Raw genomic sequence first — 23,148 nt, forward strand, 5'->3', positions numbered from 1 at the left:
GTAACCAGGTTTGTTTCTCCACTCCTACACATGAAACCTGCGGAGTTACCTTGGGCTAGTCACAGTTCTCTCAGAACTCTCTTAGCCTCACCTACCTCACAAGATGTCTACTCTGGGAAGAGGAAGGGAAGGTGCTTGTAAGCCACTTCAAGAGTCCTCAAAGGTTGAAAAAAGCAGGGTATAAAAATCCAACCAACTCAAGAGACCAACAGAGGTGGTTTGCCATTGCTTTCCCATTTGAAGTTGAAATGTAACCATTCCCTAGCACAACTGCCAAATTCGCAAAAGCACTTTTCTACCAGCACCCCCTTTTATGGATGCACACATGTGAACAACAATCTTTAAGAGGTTCACGGCAGGCATCTGACTCTATTGATAGCTGTGCAGAAAAGTTGGTTTGCAATTGAATTTTGACTTTTCTGAGCTTTGTAAAGCGCATGTGATTTTGGTCATTGTTGGGACTAGAACTTTAAACACATCTAACAGCCTCAAAGCAGATGAATAGGGCATTCTCTCCAGAAGCAAGACCTCAAAAGGGATATTCTTCCCCTCTCCTCATTTTGTATACAGAAACAGAGGGGTGAAGAAGTTTGCTCTGAGATTTGCAGAATGCAGCCCTGTAATCATACAGTGGAACCTAGGCCATATTTCACTGCTCTCCACATTGGAGCCAACATGGTGTAGGGATTGAAAGGGGTGGATACTAATCCAAATAACTGGGTTTGATTTTCCACTCTTCCGCAAGAACAACAGACTCTAATCTCATGAAATGGGTTTGATTACCTGCTTCTATACATGAAGTCTGCTCGTGACCTTGAGCTAGTCACAGTTCTCTCAGAACTCTCTCTGCCTCACCTACTTCACAAGTTGTCTGTTGTGTGTGTTTGGCTTATGTACTGTAAGCCATTGGCCTATATGCCTTATGGTAAACTGTGATATAAAAATTGACTCTTCTTCAAGTGGCAAATCTAGTTACAAACTGCTATTCTTCCACCTAACAACATCCTTTTAACAATATCAGATCCCAGTACCCTCCCCCCCCCCAGATCCTGAAAACTCTCAGCAAAGAGAATGATGGCCTATATGGCTTTACTTTATCTAGAAAGCTCAGTCTCCCGATAATTTATTGATATTTCAGCCTTCAGATACAAGACCACTGTGAAGCCAAATCTCCCAAATCAAGTACATTCCTGTACGCTGGGAAGGGTGAATCCAGTATTACTCAGTATCAATATGTATTGTGTGGTTCCTAACATTTTTGAAGTAGGCTGGGAGACAGGGTCATAGAAGCAGCAGTTTTCTTTTGTCTCCGAACGATTGATACAGATCACAGCAGTCTCGTAGGTCCCAGAAATGACAGATAAAGGCATCGTCTGCTCTTAGTATCGCAGCTTACCAGTGTTTGAAACACCAACGGCGGAGAATATCTTTATTTGGCTCAAACGTTGAAAGGACTGAAAGCTAGCTTTCTAGTCACACACATACACCTAACAGATTCAAGGTTGGGAGGTAAAGGGGGGGGGGTGTTCTGTTTTACCAGGTTCACATTCAACACAGTTTCTCTACAGACTTTCAAAATGGGAGATTCAGTTAAAGACAAGTCAGTGAAGTTTTAAACTGCACAAATGTTCCTGAGAGCGAGTAACAGAATGTACACTTCAAGAGACAGAAGACCAAAATAGCTGCACTCCAAGTATTATCAAGTGAGGCTGTACGCAAGGAACTTAAACTTTCCCATTGTGCAGAGCGGCCTATCTGCCACTGAGAGAAATTTCAAAACATCTCTAAGAGTAACATGACAATTCCTGACAAGCCATTGCCAAGCGGACCTCTTCATGTTCCACAGCATACATTGTTTGCATTCTCAAGGCTAATCTGGCATATCGAACACAAATATCACCACCACAGCACTCTGCTGCTCCTATTACTTTCTGTTCATGTCAAGTGCTTTGGGAATAGGTTGCAATTTCAAGCTTGTGCCGCATAAGCTAACTTACATGTTTCAAACCGGCCAGCATCTCTTACCTGGCACCACAATCCCACCCTTAAGGAGAACAACAGTCCTTAATGAATCCAAAAACCCACTCCACTAATGCAAACCCAGTGAAGTAGGTGACCTTTATGTGGTCTCCAGTCATACAGAAGCCGTTTCTGCACGGCCACGCTCAGGGGGTGTATATGATCCCGACGCACCCACCCGGGACTGTTCACACGAACAGTGCCGGTAGGAAGGGGAAGACAGAGCAAGCTGCGCAGAGGCTGTGCCGTCCTCCGAATGCCTTACCGTCCCCTCCTGGCTTCTGGCGCATCGCACAGGCCAGGGGACACACCCCACTGCCCTGCACGATAGCTCTAGAGTCGCAGGGCAGGGGAGGCATGTCCCCTGGCCTGTGCGACATGCCGGAAGCCAGGAGGGGACAGTAAGGCGTTCAGGAAAGGGGGGGTAATAGCGCCTTCCAGCTGCTGCCATTCGCATGGCAGCGGTTGGAAGCCACTGCTTTCGAAAAACCGCACTCATGGAACCGAGGTTCGAAAGCAGCAGCTTCGTGCGGCTCGGGGGTTGTGAGGCCAGCGCTGCTGCAATGAAGCGGTGGCGGCTGTGCGAACCCCTCCCCAGGGACTCCCCAGTATAGGGGGTCACATGATTTCTTCTCAGAAAAGAACTGTGAACACCTAATTATAATTAATCTTTTGCTCAGAAAGTGCTTGATTAGCAAACATTAATTTGAACGTATGTTTAAATCCTTGCCCACCACCACCAGTCACCACACAGCAGGATTGTGCTGATGCATAACAAGTTGCAGCACAGAAGAAGAGACACATTTTTTAAAAAAGAAGCAGCAGCAGCAGCAACAGCAAACATACAAAGCTGTTCCTGTTGGCAGCAGAAGATAGGACTTGCAATAACAGGTATAAATTATGGGCAAAAAGGTACAGTCTCGATACTGGGGGGGGGATTGCTGACTAGTTCAGCGGTGGGAATCAGCTGCCTAAGGAGGTGGTAAGTTCTCTCTCATTGGCAGTCATCCAGAAGTGTTTGAAGAAATACTTCTCAGGGATGCTCTAGGTAGGGGGTCTGCAACTTGCGGCTCTCCAGATGTTCATGGACTACAAATCCCATCAGTCCCTGCCAGCATGGCCAATTGGCCATGCTGGCGGGGGCTGATGGGATTTGTAGTCCATGAACATCTGGAGAGCCGCAAGTTGCAGACCCCTGCTAGGTCTAGGCCAGTGGTGGCGAACCTATGGCACTTCAGATGTTCATGGACTACAATTCCCATGCTGATGGGAATTGTAGTCTATGAACATCTGGAGTTACAGGTTCACCAATTAATCTAATTTATAGGCTGACCCTGCATTGAGTACGGAGAATGCGATTAGCTGGGCCAGTCCAATTTATGATTCTACACGCATGATACAATGATGGAAATCTATAAAAGAACAAGAGGCACTACTTATAATGTTTGCAATCTCTTTGGGATTCTTTTGTACACATTAAAAAAACCTGAAGAAGGAATTTTTCCCTTCTTCCTCTTAAAACACCCACCAGTTCTCCCTACTACAAGAGAAAGAAATTGTTGTTGTTTTTTAAAGGAATATTTTTCACAATCCAAATTTTGGGCCATAAACTACACCGTTTTTATGGAAAAAGAGCAGCCATGATTAAAACAGCACAAAATGTCAGCTGCTGCAGCTAAGGGCTGTATACACACATATCCAGTCGAGGGCATCCACTCAAGTTCACTCAGGACCTCCTGTCCTATCTTTAAGAAGAAGAGCTGGTTTTTATACCCCACTTTTCTCTACTGGAAGAAGCCTCAAAGTGGCTAATAATCACCATTAATTCCCCTTCCCATAACAGACCCGTTGTGAAGTAGGTGGGGCTGAGAGAGTTCTGAGAGAACTGTGACTAGCCTAAGGTCACCCAGCAGGCTACATGTAGAGGAGCAGGGAATTGAACCCAGTTCTTCGGTTTAGAGTTCGCTGCTCTTAACCACTACACTATGCTGGCTCAGTTATATTTTCCTGTGTTCTGCAGCTCAAGAAAGAAGCTGGTAGCACCATTTACATTTCATCCCACACATTTCAAGAATGGGGCTGGAAATAAAAGCAGACAGTCCTATGGGATTTCAGCTCTGTGTCTTCCTGCCTGCTTCCCCTTCCTTTGTCAATCTCCACATTTCTCACTGCGAAGATCATATATGCAAAATCACATTTTCACCAAGTTCACAAACAAAACCCTGGGCAATCAACCTCCAGAAAGGTCTTACAGCAGTGATGGCGAACCTTTTTGAGACCAAGTGCCCAAATTGCAACCCAAAACCCACTTATTTATCGCAAAGTGCCAACACGACAATTTAACCTGAATACTGAGGTTTTAGTTTAGAAAAAATGGTTGACTCCGAGGCGCACATTACTTGGGAGTAAGCTTGGTGAAGCAACCGTGCAATGCTTCGAATGGGTGAATCATGACTCTAGGAGGGTTTACTCAGAAGCAAGCCCCATTGCCAGCAACCGAGCTTACTCCCAGGGAAAGGATCGTGCCCAGGCTAGCCTAGATGTGTGTGTATGGAAAATCACCCCCCACATGATGAACTCTGTGCACATGTGCCCACAGAAAGGGCTCTGAGTGCCACCTCTGGCACCCGTGCCATAGGTTCGCCATCACTGTCTTACAGCAAAGAAAATTGGACCTCCTTTCCCACTTGTCTTCCTTAAACGGATTTCTACCTTGCAAATAGATTCATATGAAAGGGGGGACCAGCTACCAACCATCTTCCCAAGATGGGCAGTTAGTAGGCAACTGATGATGTCTTTCCAGCTATTTAGAGGGAAAAATCTTCCTATTCGCTGTCGGGTGGAAAGCGAGTCCTGCTTTCAGCTTTCTCTGGCTTTGTGTTTATTATTACAGGAAGGGACCCACAGACAAACTGGAAATCCAAATAAGAGAAGAGAATGAAAAGCAGCTTATGACAGAACAGTGTTTGCAAGAGCAGAACTGTGCTCCCAAACACAGCAGTGCCAAAGAGGAAGAACTGTCCAGTGGTGGGATCCAAAAATTTTAGTAACAGGTTCCCTCGCCAGCCCCCCCTCAGCAAAGGGGGCAGAGGCGTACCTAGGCAAACCTGAGCCCTGGGCAAAACCTGAGTTGGATGCCCCCTCCCCTGGGCAGCCACCCCACCACGACCCCAAAAAAATTTTTTTGCACCAGGTCATTTCTAAATCATCATCACATTATAGAAAATGCCCCAACTCACAAATCTGAACACAGCAATGGTGAAACACACAGGTTCTTTGATAGCACTGGTCGGCATAAAAGGCTTGAAAGTGCTGAGAATCCATGATTCGCAGTACCTGAAAGGGATTAACCTAGCGTCTGTGGGAGCTAAGAGCATTATTAGTTGCAATTAAGTATGGAACCCTAAAATGCCTAGCGTGTATATTCTCGGGGAGGCGAGGGCGTGGAGATGGAAAAGCGGACTCAATTAGTAACCCCCTCTCGGCACACACAAATAATTAGTAACCCACTCTCGGGAACTGGTGAGAACCTGCTGGATCCCACCTCTGGAACTGTCCAAGCTATAATGCATGATGGTCCGTATTTCAGACTGATGGTGGCACAGTGTACAGACAGAAGCACAAAACAATGATAACATAGAATGGATACTTGACAGGCTCATATAAATATCATGAAAGCTTCTGTATACACAGGGAGTAGGGCAGGAAGGAAATTAAGCAACTTGCTAGCCCCTAGCAAAGCAAAACACATATTCCTGCTGTTTTGACAGACGTTTTAGAAACAAAGGATGTTTCAGGGAGGGCTTCCAAGAATTGAAAAGCAATGCTTCAAGGTACTGTACAACTTCTTATCCCTCCCTTCAGAATTCTTAGCCACAGTCTAACCTGCAGACTTCCTTTTCTCCCCTAAAGCAATCTTTCAAAAGCATTTCAATTCTAGTAAACTGGGGGGAAATGCAAACAAAAAAAGTGAGATGTTAGAAAACAGGGACAGCTCACAAGATGCCTGGTGACCATTATTGTTCTTGGGCTATGTTGCCAGTCTGCTCATACTTTATGAGCAACACTCTACCCGTGGTTGCTTGATGTGAGGCACTTTAGGCTTTTGTGGTTCCATCAGCAAGCATGGTGTGGTGGTTAAGAGTGGGTAACTCTGATCTGGAGAATGGGGTTTGATTCCCCACCCCTCCACATGAAGCCTAAGACCGGGCGAAGCCATAGTTCTTTAAGAACTCTCTCAGTCCCACCTACCTCATGAGGTATCTGCTGCGAAGAGGGGAAGGGAATGTAATTGTAAGTTGCTCTGAGTCTCTTTAGGTGGGAAAAGTGGGGGATCTTCTCTTCTTCTCCATATGGCTTCATTGAATTGATTGCAGCTTTCCAAATACCCTTCCTGTTCAAAGTGTTTTCCCAAACACTCTACAGCCACTACAGGACATTTTCTACATGTTATTTATCCTACTTGAAGGAGAATCCTTAATGCTGCTTGTAACATCAAAAGAGCCCCGGGAACTGGAACTAACTAATTCTTAAAGGAAATTAAGTTGTTTGTCATTAAGTGCCTCTCTAGACCCCTGTAGGAAAAAAAAATGTAAATCCAACTACCATTTTGCTGTCCCAAACATTAACATCTTGAACGATGAAAAGAAATAAACACTTCCTAAAAGAAGCTATATTAATTAGCCTACACAGAGGAAGAAGACACCCACTCAAGAGAAATCTTCCAAAAGGATCACCCAGAAGCAAAATTAGCCACGTTTCATTCATTGCCACAATCTGCCCTTTGTAGCTCCATGTATGCAACATATGTGATTGGGATTATCTGATCAGGCAGAGTTAACACCATCTATCCCTTAATCTCTGCTCTCAATCCCATTCCAAGCACTGATGTTATGTGGATGCCGGGAATCCAGAAAGCAGCAGCAAACAGAATCCCAGAAGCAGTGGAATTCGAGTCCAGTTGCACCATAAGCACCAACAAGATTTTCAGGATATAGCTTTCAAGAGTCAGAGCTCGCTTCATCAGAAGCAGCAGACAATCAGACTCGTATGTTAAGTGCCTCAGATTCTCTGCTAAGCAAATTCCATTTTACTGTCGAAGGCTTTCACGGCCAGAATCACTGCGGTGCTGTGTGGTTTTCGGGCTGTATGGCCGTGTTCTAGCAGCATTCTCTCCTGACGTTTCGCCTGCATCTGTGGCTGGCATCTTCAGATGCAGGCGAAACGTAAAGAGAGAATGCTGCTAGAACACGGCCATACAGCCCGAAAACCACACAGCATCCCAATCTAGATGCATCCTTACAGTTACTACCAAGCAGTTTAGGTTCTGTTGTTGTTGTTGTTGTTCTGGAAGGGGACAGAGTTGCCAATACAAGGGGAAAAAACAGAAATTTTGAACAGGAGAATATTTATTCCATGGCTCTTCTCTAGCTCCCACTCTAGCTCCGACCATTCTACCAGGATGCTTAGAGAAATGGTTCTGCCTCCCCCGTTTTATACTCAGAACCAACCTGTAGAGTACGTTAGGTTGAAAGAGGATGACTAGCCCAAGGTCACCCAGGTGCTGACTGAAACTGCCTGACGTGTGTGCCATAGGAGCCAGAGGCTACTAGGTTTTCGCTGCATGCTCTGCAATGCTCTGTCCCTACAAAAGTCTTATCTGCCCCTGTAACCTTGGCAGTATCAGGAACTGTTTCAGTGAAAGTTATTATGTTTTGCTTCGCCCGTTGTAGGGGAAAACACTGCTGCATATTATCATCTGTTCTGAGGGATTAGCTCAGAACAGACTTCTGCCTGCTTTCTAATTGTAGCAATAAAATCTTTGAACTTTCAATTGTTTCATTGTCGATGCAGGGGAGTTCCGAAATCCTAGTCTGATGCAGCAATTGTCAAGACCTGTCTGTATGCTTCCTCTCCTTGCCATGCCCGAAAGGAAATCCTCAGCCCAGCCATGACAGGTCTAATAGGCCTAAACTACAAAGATGTACTGGCCTACATATTGACAGGTAGGGACCTGAAAATTACACAGGCGACGGCCCGTTTTTGTTCTTTAATCTGCAAACACAATAAGAGACGTCTGCCGGCTGAATAGTTTAGGGAGGGAAAGACTGAATAAATTGTGATCCTTAGAAGATATGGTCGGAGGCCGGAGTTTTTTAGTAATGTCACTATAGGTTTTAGCAAGACTGCACAGGCACTTTACAAGTGTAGTTATATTAACTTTTTTTATCTTTCGTCATAATAAAAAGTATTTTACCTACTACTTGCTTTTTCGGGGGTTGACCTTTTAGTAAACAGTCACCGACTGTGTATAAGTACAATAATAATTATAATAGTGTCGCAAATATTCCTTTTTGTAAATACTATAGACTGTGTAATATTTCGTAAAGTGCTTTTAGTACTCTTATTATAGATTATAGATTATGCAACATTTGAATAGTGCTTCTAGTACTCTTTTGTCTATATTAAGGTGACCAGATTTTTACTCCTGTAATGCGGGGTACGCGCACGCCGCGACGACATCGCACACGATGTCAAGAGCACACTGCCTTTTATGGCGCTCAGCCTGTCAGTTTGCAGGGAAGCGCCCCAGAAGGCAGTGCGGCAGCGCAGGAGGCGCACACGGCCGCAGGAGCGCGTTGCCTAATCGGGACAATTTTAAAACCCCACGGGACGCGGGACACATTGAGGAAAAGCGTGAGTGTCCCGCCAAAAGCGGGACGGCTGGTCACCTTAGTCTATATATATACTATGGTAGCGGTACCTTCAAACTGATGTACCCTGATCTTGTACTACTGGTCGCTGACTGTAAATAAAATTACTTATGACTTATGACATAGGCTACAATTTTAAGAATGCTTCTGAGTAAATGTGCGTTGGACTGCACTCATAAAATATGTTGCTGAGCTATTAAACTGGCCTTGCCATGTATCCAGAGGAAGAGGACCATTCCTGCTTGTAGTTTGTGTTAGGTTTTATGTTGGAGCTTTGCTATTAAGGAATGTGTGGGCTTCGTGAAATGCCTTTCCCAGGCGGGGTGTACCTGGACTTCATCTGGAAGCGCAGGCTTGGAAGAAGGACCGAGCTTGTGAAAATGTGAGTGAGAATAGAGTGGGAGGTGTTGCCTAGTAACGGGGCACAGAGAGGAGGACCACAGCGACCTTTATTGGGATAGTTTGGCGCGAAAGCTTTAGCCTTTGCAATTAAATCACTGAAGTGTAATCTGTTTGAACTCGAATCAATACATTGATTTCGATTCTATCTGTTTATTAAGAGAGCCACGGAACACGACAGTCATCACCGCATCACACGAATGATATAATAGAGGGAGCCCTCTTTTCCGAAGATACTCTGGATGATATAGCACAGTGGTGGCGAACCTTTTTGAGACCGAGTGCCCAAATTGCAACCCAAAACCCACTTATTTATCGCAAAGTGCCCACACGGCAATTTAACCTGAATACTGAGGTTTTAGTTTAGAAAAAGCGGTTGGCTCAGAGGTGTGCGTTACTCGGGAGTAAGCTTGGTGGTAGTCGGTGGCTTTGCTTTGAAGCATCCGTGCAACTCTTTCAACGAGTGAATCACGACCCTAGGAGGGTTTACTCAGAAGCAAGCCCCATTGCCAGCAACCGAGCTTACTCCCAGGTGAGGGATCGCGCTTCAGTTCTTCGCATGAAAATCAGTGAGGTTTAACAGTGCTTAACAGGGTTACCTACACTGCTTCCCCAAACTAGGTCTTAGGTTTAATGCTAATAATCGAACCTAGCGGCCCAGGCCAGCCTAGATGTGTGTGTGGGGGGGAGGGTGACTCTGTTTGCGCGTGCCCACAGAGAGGGCTCTGAGTGCCACCTCTGGCACCCGTGCCATAGGTTCGCCACCACTGGCCCAGACAGACACATCATCGTTGCTTTTTGGACTAGTGAAGTTTGTACTTCCACTAAAACCTTCCCTGTAAACATCAGGCAACTTGGGAAACCTGGCCAACATACCACTTAAAACAACCTGGCACATGGTGTAGATTCCCATAACGACACTGTCTAAAAAATCTACGCGGTCTCCTAAAAAAAGCAAAATCTTCCATTTCCCTCCCCGTTTTGTGCAATTCAAACCTTATTTATAGCAACACATATGGAGAACGGGTAGCACTCACCACGGCATCCATTTCTGGCAGCACCATTCCCACAAGATTCTGCCAGATCAACAAGGTTAGGCAGACGCGTAGCGGCAATGGGGACATCCAGGGAGACTTGTCCCGTGTTGGGGGCAGGGGCATTTGGGGGGCGGGGCATGTCAGAGGTGTTTCAAGGGCAGGGGGGGAGGGGGCATGAAGGCAGCTCATCCCTTCATCGCTGAGGTTAGGGAGTCCTAGACAGACAGTTGAAGTACTCAGAAGCAAATGCCACTCCCCCTGAATTACAAAGGGGGGGTGGGGGGAGGAATATTTCAACTGCCTTTGTTTTAAACCAGGGGTAGGGAACCTTTAACACTCAAAGAGCCATTCGGACCCGTTTTCCATGGGAAAAGAAAACACTTGGAGCTGCAAATCATTTTTGACATTTAAAATAAAGATAACACTATATATATTGGGGTTTTTTTACCTTTTACTCCACTCATTCTGAGAAGCGCATGGATGCGCCCGCCCTGCTGCTTGCAGGGCGGGCAAGGATGGGGTCGGCAGCTCGGCTCGTGAAGCCACAGTGCAAGGGCAGAAGAGCCGCATGCGGCTCTCGAGCCGCAGGTTCCCTACCCGTTTTAAACCAAACCAGCAATGTTGTAATTAAATTTTCAGTTCACTTAACTTTAGAAATAGGTTCCATTTTGTAAATTAAAGCAAAGACCCAGGCCATGTTCTGACTTTACTGATAGGTTCAAAAGTCAGGTTTCCATGATGGAAGTCTAAAATTATGTGTCTGTTTAGAGGACAAAATTGATTCCTCACAACTGATCGTAGCCTCACAACCAAAGCTTCTCTCTGCCATTCCAGTATTCAGTAAAACCCGGAGAAACTATTGTGAAGTTAAGTAAACCAATGAAGAAGAGTTTGAATTTATACCCTGCTTTCCTCAACCATAAGGAGCTTACAAACTTTTCCCCTTCCTCTCCCCACCACACACACCTTGTGAATTAGGAGGTGCTGAGAGAGTTCCAAAGAACTGGGACTAGCCCAAGGTCACCTCAAAGGCTTCATGTGGAGGAACAGGGAAACAAATCCAGTCCATCAAATTAAAGTCTGCCACTTCCGTGGAGGAGTGGGGAATCAAACCCAGTTCTCCAGATTAGAGTCCTCTGCTCTTAACCACCACACCATGCTCTATCTCTATTTGTGATCTTCACTTTTCAATGCAAGAAAGCCCTTCTGTCTTTCTCATATTATTTACAATTATTAAAAGCCTTTTTAGGTAGGCAATGCTGAGAGCCGTGTGAAACCCTTAATGACGCTGGAAAGGTTAACCAGGGATAGCTTCCAACACTGAATAACTTGGCAGATGTGGCATGCCCATGTCTACCACTTAACTTCATGACTAAATGAATGTTTTGTATCTTCCACTAAGCCCAGTACCAACGACAATGACATATTTGAGCATTATCAGCTAGGAAGCCTTGCGGCATCAAGAAGATACAACAGATTTATTGTACCCTAATAAGCTTTCATGCACAATAATAAATTATGTTACAATACATCTGTTAATCTTTAAGTTGTTTTTGCTGTAACAGACAGACAAATACAGCTGCCTTTCTGGAACTCAAATATTATGAACAGCAATTAGTACATGGGTAAATACTGTCCTTCACAAGCTATTCAATATTCTAAGCAACAGAACAACCGCTTGGCTGTGCTTTAAAGTTAAAACTACCTTGCTCACAATTGAAAACACCCTTTCAAGATTTATGACCTGCTTTTTAACAATCAAGTCATCTTTCAGGTGGCTTTTACATATCAGTAACAATACAAGGATTAAGCAGCAGCTCTCAGTCCCATGACTGATGGTATGGTGTAGTGGTTAAAAGTGGTGGAGTCTAATCTGAAGAACCAAGTTTGATTCCCCAATCCTATACATGAATCTTGCTGGGTGACCTTGGGCCAGTCACAGTTCTTTCAGAACTCTCTCAGCCCCACCAACCTCATAAGTATCTGTTTTGAGGAGAGGAAGGGAAGGGGTTTGTAAGCTACTTTGAGGATCCTTCTGGTTGAAAAAAGTAAGGTACAAATCAAACTCTTCTTGTTCTGGTGGGTTTTCTGGGCTGTGTGGCCATGGTCTGGTGGATCTTGTTCCTAACGTTTCGCCTGCATCTGTGGCTGGCATCTTCAGAGGTGTATCACAGAGAAAAGTCTGTTTCACACAGACTTTTGTTTCACACAGACTGTTTCACACACAGTTTCACATACACCTCTGAAGATGCCAGCCACAGATGCAGGCGAAACGTTAGGAACAAGATCCACCAGACCATGGCCACACAGCCCAGAAAACCCACCAGAACCAGTTGAATCTGGCTGTGAAAACCTTCAACAATACATCAAGCTCTTCTTTGTCAGAAGCCAGTGTCCTTCCTCTCACCTGTGCAGGTGGTACACTGGTTTTTTTGGCTGAGGGCAGAAGGTGAGCTCCCTGCTACTGTGTATCTAGCAAATGACTGGGCCCTTCTTCTTGGCCAGGGGTGCAACCTTGTTAGCCCCTAAAACTCTAACCACTGGCAGAGCCCAGAGCTCATGTATCTAACCTGGAGGAACCGGGTTTGATTCCCCGCTCTGCCACCTGAGCTGTGGAGGCTTATCTGGGGAATTCAGATTAGCCTGTACACTCCCACACATGCCAGCTGGGTGATCTTGGGCTAGTCACAGCTCTTCTAAGCTCTCTCAGCCCCACCTACCTCACAGGGTGTTTGTTGGGAGGGGGGAAGGGCAAGGAGATTGTAAGCCCCTTTGAGTCTCCTGCAGGAGAGAAAGGTGGGATATAAATCCAAACTCCTCCTCCTCCTCCTCCTCCTCCTCCTCCTCCTCTTCTTCTTCTTCTTCTTCTTCTTCTTCTGCTCCCATCCTTCCCTTGGCAAATACAGCTTTGGGAATACTTTGGTGATTACCTTGGTGAATACAGTTGATAGCTGTCTTTGCTATCATTCCATCCCAGTCTTAATCTTTTCTCTAAAGTGAACATGCCTTGTTCCTTCAGCCTTCTTTCATATGTTTCAATCCCCTAATCCCCTTGCAGTTCTCCGAATCCTCTAAGCCTAGCAAAGCACGCACTCGGTAAAGAAAAATCCATCCCACCATCTGAAGCGAGAGTAAAAACCTAAACACATTTCTACCTTAGAACTTCCAGAGTGGAAGAAAAGACTTGCCATGATTTACAGTCTGGAAAGACAAGGCATAGGTCAGTGATGGCGAACCTTTTCGAGACCAAGTGCCCAAATTGCAACCCCGAACCCACTTATTTATCGCAAAGTGCCCACACGGCAATTTAACCTGAATACTGAGGTTTTCGTTTAGAAAAAGCGGTTGGCTCAGAGGTGTGCGTTACTCAGGAGTAAGCTTGGTGGTAGTCGATGACTTTGCTTTGAAGCAACCATGCGACTCTTCCAATAGGTGAATCACGACCCTAGGAGGGTTTACTCAGAAGCAAGCCCCATTGCCAGCAACTGAGCTTACTCCCAGGTAAAGGATCATGCTTTAGTTCTTCACATGAAAATCAGTGGGGTTTAACAGTGCTTAACAGGGTTACCTACACTGCTTCCCCAAAACTAGGTCTTAGGTTTAATGCTAATAATCAAGCCCAGTGGCCCAGGCCAGCCTAGATGGGGGGGAGGGGGGGGGCTCTGTTTGCACATGCCCACAGAGAGGGCTCTGAGTGCCACCTCTGGCACCCATGCCATAGGTTCGCCACCACTGGCATAGGTGGAATTAATCCACTCCTGCCTTGCCTTTCCAATCTGCAATAATACTTAGGCATTTTGCTCAGGATTACACTGACATTTTACCAATCTTCAGGTACTATTCTCCCCAACCAGCTGGATCTTTTAAAGAATAAAATGAATAATCACAGTATAGAAGGTGTGTTGGGGGAAGATTAACACTTCTACAAAGTTCAATATCCTAAAGGATAATATTCAGTTTCGACATATAGAAGTACACCATTCAACCCGAAAAGCCACTGGAAAGCCAGGGAACTAAGCCATGTCAAAGAGAGTTCAGCCTGGGCAGTACGGGCATTGAAGTCAAGCATCAATCTTTCCAGAGGGCTCAACACACACAAAAACCACCCTGTATTTTTTTTCCCATTTGTACAGTCTCCATATAAAAGGTGAGAGGTAACTTTCATGTGGTTTAGCAGTTTTGTTCCATTCAGTATTTTAAACAGAGCGGGGGATTAACAGTTCAAAGGTGGAGAGGATACTATGCGTCCATCATTCATGACACAACAGGAATGTTGTGGGAGAAAGAGGAGGAGGAGGGCCCTTTTTAAATTCACCAAAAGGTACAGATATTGGCAAGGGAGGCACCTGCATTATGACTAGTGGTATCATAAACGCCGTCTTGAAAGGCATCTAGAAGATTTATACAGCTCCAAGCCATACAGGAGTCACAAAGGGCACCACATAGATTTGTGGCGCATTAACTTGCATCTTCCAAGCAACAAAATACAGTACCCTAGGTACTGTAAAAAGGAATTTACCCTACAACATGTTGGGAGAACCACACCTGGTGCGTGTGTTTCCCTTGCAAAAGTAGCAGAGCGGCACAGAGGCTGAACACAGGGAAGCTTACCTGGGCACACATGCGTGGCTGAGCTTGCTAGAGAGAACTTCAGACACAAAAGAAAGTCAGAGTCGTTTGTAGTTTCTAATCTAATGAAAAGAGTATTTATTAGTGAACTCCATTCTGGATAGAAAGGTGGAGAGATAGGTTCACCATCTATTCTTATCTAGCTGGATGGAGGCGGATGCTCGAGGCATGCATCCTCTCCCTAGGCATGGTGATAGTAAGATGGAGATGTTCTTGAGAAGAAGGCGGAAGCAAGGGAGGAAGTCCCTAAGAGTATCAGTCTACATCAAAGGGATAGAGTCAGCATGACAGAGTAAAGGTGACAAATTCCTAAGTCCCTATCTAGCCACTAGCTCGCTAGTAAAAAACCCCTCTGTAGGATGAGGTAGGAAACAGCGTAAAGTCCCTTTCTTCCAACACAACAGATGCCCTATCTAAAGGGACAAAGCCTTGAATTCCCCAGCAGAATCAACAACCAAGCACTACATGGGCAAAAACTAAACTGGGATGTCATTTTTGTCCAAGGAAAATTTATTTGAATGCCAGCGTTTCCCAAGAAAAGGCTCACCTCCACTACAGTGATTGAGTTCCCTCCCTGCTTCCTATTGCTTGAGGATTGAGAGCCTCGTGGTACAAAGCTGCAGTACTGCCACCAAACCTCTCCTCATGATATGGTTTCGATCCCAGCAGAAGTGAGTTTAAAGTAATTGGTTCAAGGTTGACTCAGCCTTCTGTTCTTCTGAGGCCGGTAAAATGAGCACTCGGCTTGCTGGGGGTAAAGTGTACATGACCGGGAAAGGCAATGGCAAACAATCCCATCAACACAGTCTGCCTAGTAGATGTTGTTATGTGTGGGTGAGTAACAAGCTGGCACTTGCACAGGCAACCTTTACCTTTTTATCTACCTTTACCTCTTTATCTACCTTTATCTACCTCTTTATCTACCTTTTATCTCTTATGGATACTCATTAGCACAGACCTTCAAAAACAGTGGCCACCATCAGTTATTTCAAATATATAATTCCGCAGCCAGTTCTATATAATTCCAGTTCTATATAATTCCAGTTCTATATAATTCCAGTTCTACATAATTCCAGTTCTATATAATTCCAGTTCTACATAATTCCAGTTCTACATAATTCCAGTTCTACATAATTCCAGTTCTACATAATTCCAGTTCTACATAATTCCAGTTCTATATAATTCCAGTTCTATATAATTCTGCAGTTCTACATAATTCCGCAGCTCTATATAATTCTGCAGTTCTATATAATTCCGCAGTTCTACATAATTCCGCAGCTCTACATAATTCCGCAGCTCTATAATTCCAGTTCTATATAGTTCCGCAGCCAGTTCTACAGTTCTACAGAATTCCTTTTCATCCTCTTCTGTAAAATGGGAACGCGGGTCTATCTCACATAGCTGTCATGATGGTAAGGACAATAAACAAAGTGCAGTGTTTTGCACATTGGAACTTATACACTCACCACCATTACCATGCCAGCTTGGGAACCATAATAAACTGCAGGAAAGGGATCAACTGGGTTACCCTTCATGCACCAACAAAATCCCCCTTCAGAACCATAATAGCTCTCAGAGGCTTTGGAAGGATGGCAATTATTCTCCCTTTTTTTCCTTCAACTGATCCTCAGGTGTTCTCCGTGCCACCAAAGGCATATTCAGTCCTCAGCCAGTTCTTTTGGATGAGAGTATCTTGTTCTCTTTGATTACTGACACAATTGTATTTCTCTGAATAGCTGAAGTTGTCTTACATGGAATGAGCCATTGGTACATCAAGGTAAGAAATGTCTACCCAGACTGCCAGCAGCTCTCTAGGACCGTGGTGGCGAACCTTTGGCACTCCAGATGTTATTGTCAGGATATTGAAAATTGCAAGGTGGTCATATGCTGGTCTAGAATGACTGGAATGTAACAGTCAGCAGAATTGTAAAGGTCGGAGCCTCTCTGTCTGGGTCTGCAGTGATTGGCATGTAACAGTCAGCAGAAAGAAAAGTCTGTTTCACACAGACTTTTGTTTCACACAGACTGTTTCACACACAGTTTCACATACACCTCTGAAGATGCCAGCCACAGATGCAGGCGAAACGTTAGGAACAAGATCCACCAGACCATGGTCACACAGCCCAGAAAACCCACCAGAACCAGTTGAATCTGGCTGTGAAAACCTTCAACAATACATCAAGCTCTTCTTTGTCAGAAGCCAGTGTCCTTCCTCTCACCTGTGCAGGTGGTACACTGGTTTTTTTGGCTGAGGGCAGAAGGTGAGCTCCCTGCTACTGTGTATCTAGCAAATGACTGGGCCCTTCTTCTTGGCCAGGGGTGCAACCTTGTTAGCCCCTAAAACTCTAACCACTGGCAGAGCCCAGAGCTCATGTATCTAACCTGGAGGAACCGGGTTTGATTCCCCGCTCTGCCACCTGAGCTGTGGAGGCTTATCTGGGGAATTCAGATTAGCCTGTACACTCCCACACATGCCAGCTGGGTGATCTTGGGCTAGTCACAGCTCTTCTAAGCTCTCTCAGCCCCACCTACCTCACAGGGTGTTTGTTGGGAGGGGGGAAGGGCAAGGAGATTCTAAGCCCCTTTGAGTCTCCTGCAGGAGAGAAAGGTGGATGGTAAATCCAAACTCCTCCCTCCTCCTCCCTCCTCCTCCTCCTCCCTCTTCTTCTTCTTCTCTCTTCTCTGCTCCCATCCTTCGGCAAATACAGCTTTGGGAATACTCTTTGGTGATTACTCAGAATACAGAAGATAGCCGTTCTTGCTATCATTCCATCCCAGTCTTAATCTTTTCTAAAGTGAACATGCCTTGTTCCTTCAGCCTTCTTTCATATGTTTCCAATCCCTAATCCCCTTGCAGTTCTCCTCAATCCTCTAAGCTTCAGCAGCACGACTCTCAAAAAAGAAAAATCCATCCCACCATCTGAAGTGAGAGTAAAAACCTAAACACATTTCTACCTTAGAACTTCCAGAGTGGAAGAAAAGACTTGCCATGATTTACAGTCTGGAAAGACAAGGCATAGGTCAGTGATGGCGAACCTTTTCGAGACCAAGTGCCCAAATTGCAACCCCGAACCCACTTATTTATCGCAAAGTGCCCACACGGCAATTTAACCTGAATACTGAGGTTTTAGTTTAGAAAAAGCAGTTGGCTCAGAGGTGTGCACAGAGAGGGCTCTGAGTGCCACCTCTGGCACCCATGCCATAGGTTCGCCACCACTGGCATAGGTGGAATTAATCCACTCCTGCCTTGCCTTTCCAATCTGCAATAATACTTAGGCATTTTGCTCAGGATTACACTGACATTTTACCAATCTTCAGGTACTATTCTCCCCAACCAGCTGGATCTTTTAAAGAATAAAATGAATAATCACAGTATAGAAGGTGTGTTGGGGGAAGATTAACACTTCTACAAAGTTCAATATCCTAAAGGATAATATTCAGTTTCGACATATAGAAGTACACCATTCAACCCGAAAAGCCACTGGAAAGCCAGGGAACTAAGCCATGTCAAAGAGAGTTCAGCCTTGCAGTAATGGGTACTGAAGTCAAGCATCAATCTTTCCAGAGGGCTCCAACACACACAAAACCAATTCTGTATTTTTTTTTTTCCCATTTGTACAGTCTCCATATAAAAGGTGAGAGGTAACTTTCATGTGGTTTAGCAGTTTTGTTCCATTCAGTATTTTAAACAGAGCGGGGGATTAACAGTTCAAAGGTGGAGAGGATACTATGCGTCCATCATTCATGACACAACAGGAATGTTGTGGGAGAAAGAGGAGGAGGAGGGCCCTTTTTAAATTCACCAAAAGGTACAGATATTGGCAAGGGAGGCACCTGCATTATGACTAGTGGTATCATAAACGCCGTCTTGAAAGGCATCTAGAAGATTTATACAGCTCCAAGCCATACAGGAGTCACAAAGGGCACCACATAGATTTGTATACATTAATCCTCTGCATCTTCTTAAGCAATAAAAATACAGTACCCTAGGTACTGTAAAAAGGAATTTACCCTACAACATGTTGGGAGAACCACCCCTGGTGCGTGTGTTTCCCTTGCAAAAGTAGCAGAGCGGCACAGAGGCTGAACACAGGGAGCTTCATCCTTGGCACACACACATGCGTATTTGAGCTTTGCTAGAGAGAACTTCTAGACACAAAAGAAAGTCAGAGTCAAGCTTTGTAGTTTCTAATCTAATGAAAAGAGTATTTATTAGTGAACTCCATTCTGATAGAAAGGTGGGAGAGATAGGTTTCACTCATCTATTCTTATCTAGCTGGATGGGAGGCGGATGCTCGAGGCATGCATCCTCTCCCTAGGCATGGTGATAGTAAGATGGAGATGTTCTTGAGAAGAAGGCGGAAGCAAGGGAGGGAAGTCCTCAAGAGTATCAGTCTCACATCAAAGGGATAGAGTCAGCATGACAGAGTAAAGGTGACATTAAATTCCTAAGTCCCTATCTAGCCACTAGCTCGCTAGTAAAACCCCTTGTAGGATGAGAGGTAGGAAACAGCTGCAAAGTCCCTTTCTTCCAACACAACAGATCTCTTATCTGTGCGGACAAAGCCTTGAATTCCCCAGCAGAATCAACAACCAAGCACTACATGGGCAAAAACTAAACTGGGATGTCATTTTTGTCCAAGGAAAATTTATTTGAATGCCAGCGTTTCCCAAGAAAAAAAGGCCTTCCACCTCTCCACTCACAGTGGGATTGGAGTTCCCTCCCTCAAGCTTCCTATTAAGCTTGAGGATTGAGGAGCCCCTCGTGGTACAAAGCTGCAGTACTGCCACCAAACTCCTCCTCCTCATGATATGGTTTCGGATCCCAGCAGAAGTGAGTTTAAAAGTAATTGGTCCAAGGTTGACTCAGCCTTCTGTTCTTCTGATACTGCAAAATGAGCACTCCGGCTTGCTGGGGTAAAGTGTAACATGACCGAAAGGCAATGGCAAACAATCCCATCAACACAGTCTGCCTAGTAGATGTTGTTATGTGTGGGTGAGTAACATGCTTGGCACTCTGCATTGCTAAACCTTTTACCTTTTTATCTACCTTACCTCTTTTATCTACCTTTTTATCTATTCCTTTATCTACCTTTTATCCTTTATGGATACTCATTAGCACAGACCATCCTTCAAAAAAACAGTGGCCACCTATCAGTTATTCTTCTAAATATATAATTCCTCACAGCCAGTTCTATATAATTCCAGTTCTATATAATTCCAGTTCTACATAATTCCAGTTCTATATAATTCCAGTTCTATATAATTCCAGTTCTACATAATTCCAGTTCTACATAATTCCAGTTCTACATAATTCCAGTTCTATATAATTCCGCAGTTCTACATAATTCCGCAGCTCTATATAATTCTGCAGTTCTATATAATTCCGCAGTTCTACATAATTCTGCAGCTCTACATAATTCCGCAGCTCTATAATTCCAGTTCTATATAGTTCCGCAGCCAGTTCTACAGTTCTACAGAATTCCTTTTCATCCTCTTCTGTAAAATGGGAACGCGGGTCTATCTCACATAGCTGTCATGATGGTAAGGACAATAAACAAAGTGCAGTGTTTTGCACATTGGAACTTATACACTCACCACCATTACCATGCCAGCTTGGGAACCATAATAAACTGCAGGTGTTCTCCGTGCCACCAAAGGCATATTCAGTCCTCAGCCAGTTCTTTTGGATGAGAGTATCTTGTTCTCTTTGATTACTGACACAATTGTATTTCTCTGAATAGCTGAAGTTGTCTTACATGGAATGAGCCATTGGTACATCAAGGTAAGAAATGTCTACCCAGACTGCCAGCAGCTCTCTTAGGACCGGTGGGTGGCTAACCTTTGGCACCCAGATGTTATTGCTCAGGATATTGAAATTGCAAGGTGGTCATATGCTGGTCTAGAAATTGGAATGTAAACAGTCAGCAGAATTGTAAAGGTCGGAGCCTCTGTCTGGGTCTGCAGACAGGCTGTAACAGCCAGCAGAATTAAAGGCCGGAGCTCTCTGTCTGGGTCTGCAGTGATTGGCATGTAACAGTCAGCAGAAGTGAAAAGGTCACAGGCCAGGATGATTAGATCATCTAGCTAATGATTTGCTGGACAAAACTATATAAGAAGACTGCATACCCAATTCAGCACTCCTCCTTCACCTTCAGGTTCGGCTCAGATTGTCGCCAGAGTAGAGAGTGGATAGTTATTGTTATTTTTGTTCCTTTGAGAAACAAGAGATAAAGCATCTCTGTTGGAACTAAATCTACTGTCTGAGTGTTTCTTTTCTCTTATACGCAAGCAGTTACCTCCTGTTCTAGCAAGGGTGAGTTGGCACCTAGTCCTTCCGGGCTGTGCACTAGGCCAACAATTTGCCATGGGCCCAGTATCCTAAATCCAAATGAAGCCAGAGAATGTCGAGGCAGTGTGACAACATGACATCCACCATGTGCAGTTTGCCTTTGAACTATTGACTGCAGGAACTACTCAGCATGGAGTGTGAAATGCAGAGCTTTCATACGTGAAGATTTATGGGCTGTAGTCGAGACCACCTAACCCAGGCACAGCAGCAGAGCAGAGGGCAGATGCCAGAGCCAAGGCCCATACTGTTGGCTGTGGAAAACTCCCAGCTCATCTATATCTACGGGCTGCTGAGAAGTGCTTCTGACTGCTGGAAGGTGTTGAAGGACCTGTAATTAGACGAGACTGCTGGTTCCAAGGTAATCTTGACCAGACGCTTATACAATTTGAATGAAAGGAGGTGAAAATGTGGCTAACCATGTCCAACAGCTGCTTACTCTATTCGCCGAGCTGGAAGACAGAGGCATGACTTTCTACTGAACAGCATAGGGCCTATATTGTACTATCTTCCTAGATGACAGCTGGGACAATTTTGTCTATAGTATGCAGAGCATAAAGGAAGATGATTTGACTCTAGACTATGTGACTGCACGGGCTTCTGAGCTCCAGAAACAAAGAGAGTTTTGCCTTGAAGCCACAGCCAGAGAGAAGCCTGCTGTTTCCAGAGGCAAGTGAAACCCAGCTTCCCTGAACTGCTGTCCAAGGTCATATGCAGTTTCCGGGCGTTTCCTCGCTGTGGTTTTACTAATCATCTTCTCCAGAATGCCCACAGAAGGGGAGAAGAAGGGCCAGCTAAAGGACAACGGGGAAGAGGGAAAGAAGGAGCACTACTTGACGGCATTGCTGAGAACCGATGTCCAGAGAAACTAACCTATCTGGCTCTTGGACTTCACAGCCTGCTCAGAGCATGTCGTGAAATGCTCATCACCTATTGACTGAGGAGTCCAAGGCAAGTGTGAAGCATGTCAGCTTGGTCGGCTGGATCACCAGCTGCTGTTACTGCAAGGAACTGCCTACATACCATGCCTAGGTAAAAGTTGCAAAATGTGTTGTGTGTTCCTGACTGATTTTTGTTTGTTGAGTCATCCCAAGTTTAGCTGAACAAGGGTACAAAACTATATTTGATAGACAGGGTTGTACAGTATGGCAGAATGACATAGAGTGCAAAAGGTACACTCTGGGCGACAAAATGTATGTTAAGTGACTGATAAAAGGGCAAAAATGAAAATGTAATGAATGTTTCCAAGTCTAGCTAATAAGCCCTATGCATGATGATTGTGTGCACTATCTTCACAGAGTCCTAGGACATGCAAGTTTTGCCACCATCAAGCAGTTAAGTAAAGTATGTGATTTGAGTGTAAAGCCTTGCAAAGCATTCCTAGACTGTTCAGTCTGTAGTAAGCTAAGGTGAAATCCTATCCAACTCCCCAAAAAAGAGCGCTATGACAAATGGAAAGACTATTTGAACTAGTCCATGCAGACTTAGCTGGTCCTTTCCAATCAAGCTTAAGGGGTGCACGAGCATATTTCTGCTGATTGATGATTATAGCAGATATTCTTACTGCTGCTGTTGAAATCTAAGGATGAAGCCTTTTACAAGGTTTAAGGAATGGGTCTCAATGATTGAACGGAGGTTCCTCACAAGGTGGCTTTGCCTGCAATCTGACAGAGGCGTGTGAGTTCATGGGGTAAACAAATTCCAAACATGGCTGACACAAGAAAGGTATTAGCCACAGGAGAACAAACCGCTTCAGCCCGAAATGGCATGGCTGAGAGGAGACTAGGCATTCTTCAAACAATGCGGATTGCATGATAAATGATGCCAAGGTTCCATTCCATTTCTGGGGAGAGGCTAGTCTTAGCTGCCACAATAATGTAATAAACAGGTTGTGGAGTCTGCTATCAATGAAACACCATTTTTTTCAGAATGTTTGGCAAAAGGCCTTCCCTGAAACACCTTAGAATATTTGGGAGTTTTGCTAACGTCCTCATTCCCAGAC

At 44.8% G+C, this 23,148-nt stretch overlaps 1 protein-coding gene across 1 annotated transcript in view; it reads right to left on the reverse strand.

The window, feature by feature from the left end:
• The window catches only part of LOC125442216 (astrotactin-2-like), a 244,905-nt gene that overhangs the window by 198,210 nt on the left and 23,547 nt on the right, over positions 1-23,148 (reverse strand). The gene's annotated exons all lie outside the window — the stretch shown is intronic.

This window comes from Sphaerodactylus townsendi, linkage group LG12 (genome assembly GCF_021028975.2).
Source record: "Sphaerodactylus townsendi isolate TG3544 linkage group LG12, MPM_Stown_v2.3, whole genome shotgun sequence".
NCBI lineage: Eukaryota > Metazoa > Chordata > Lepidosauria > Squamata > Sphaerodactylidae > Sphaerodactylus > Sphaerodactylus townsendi.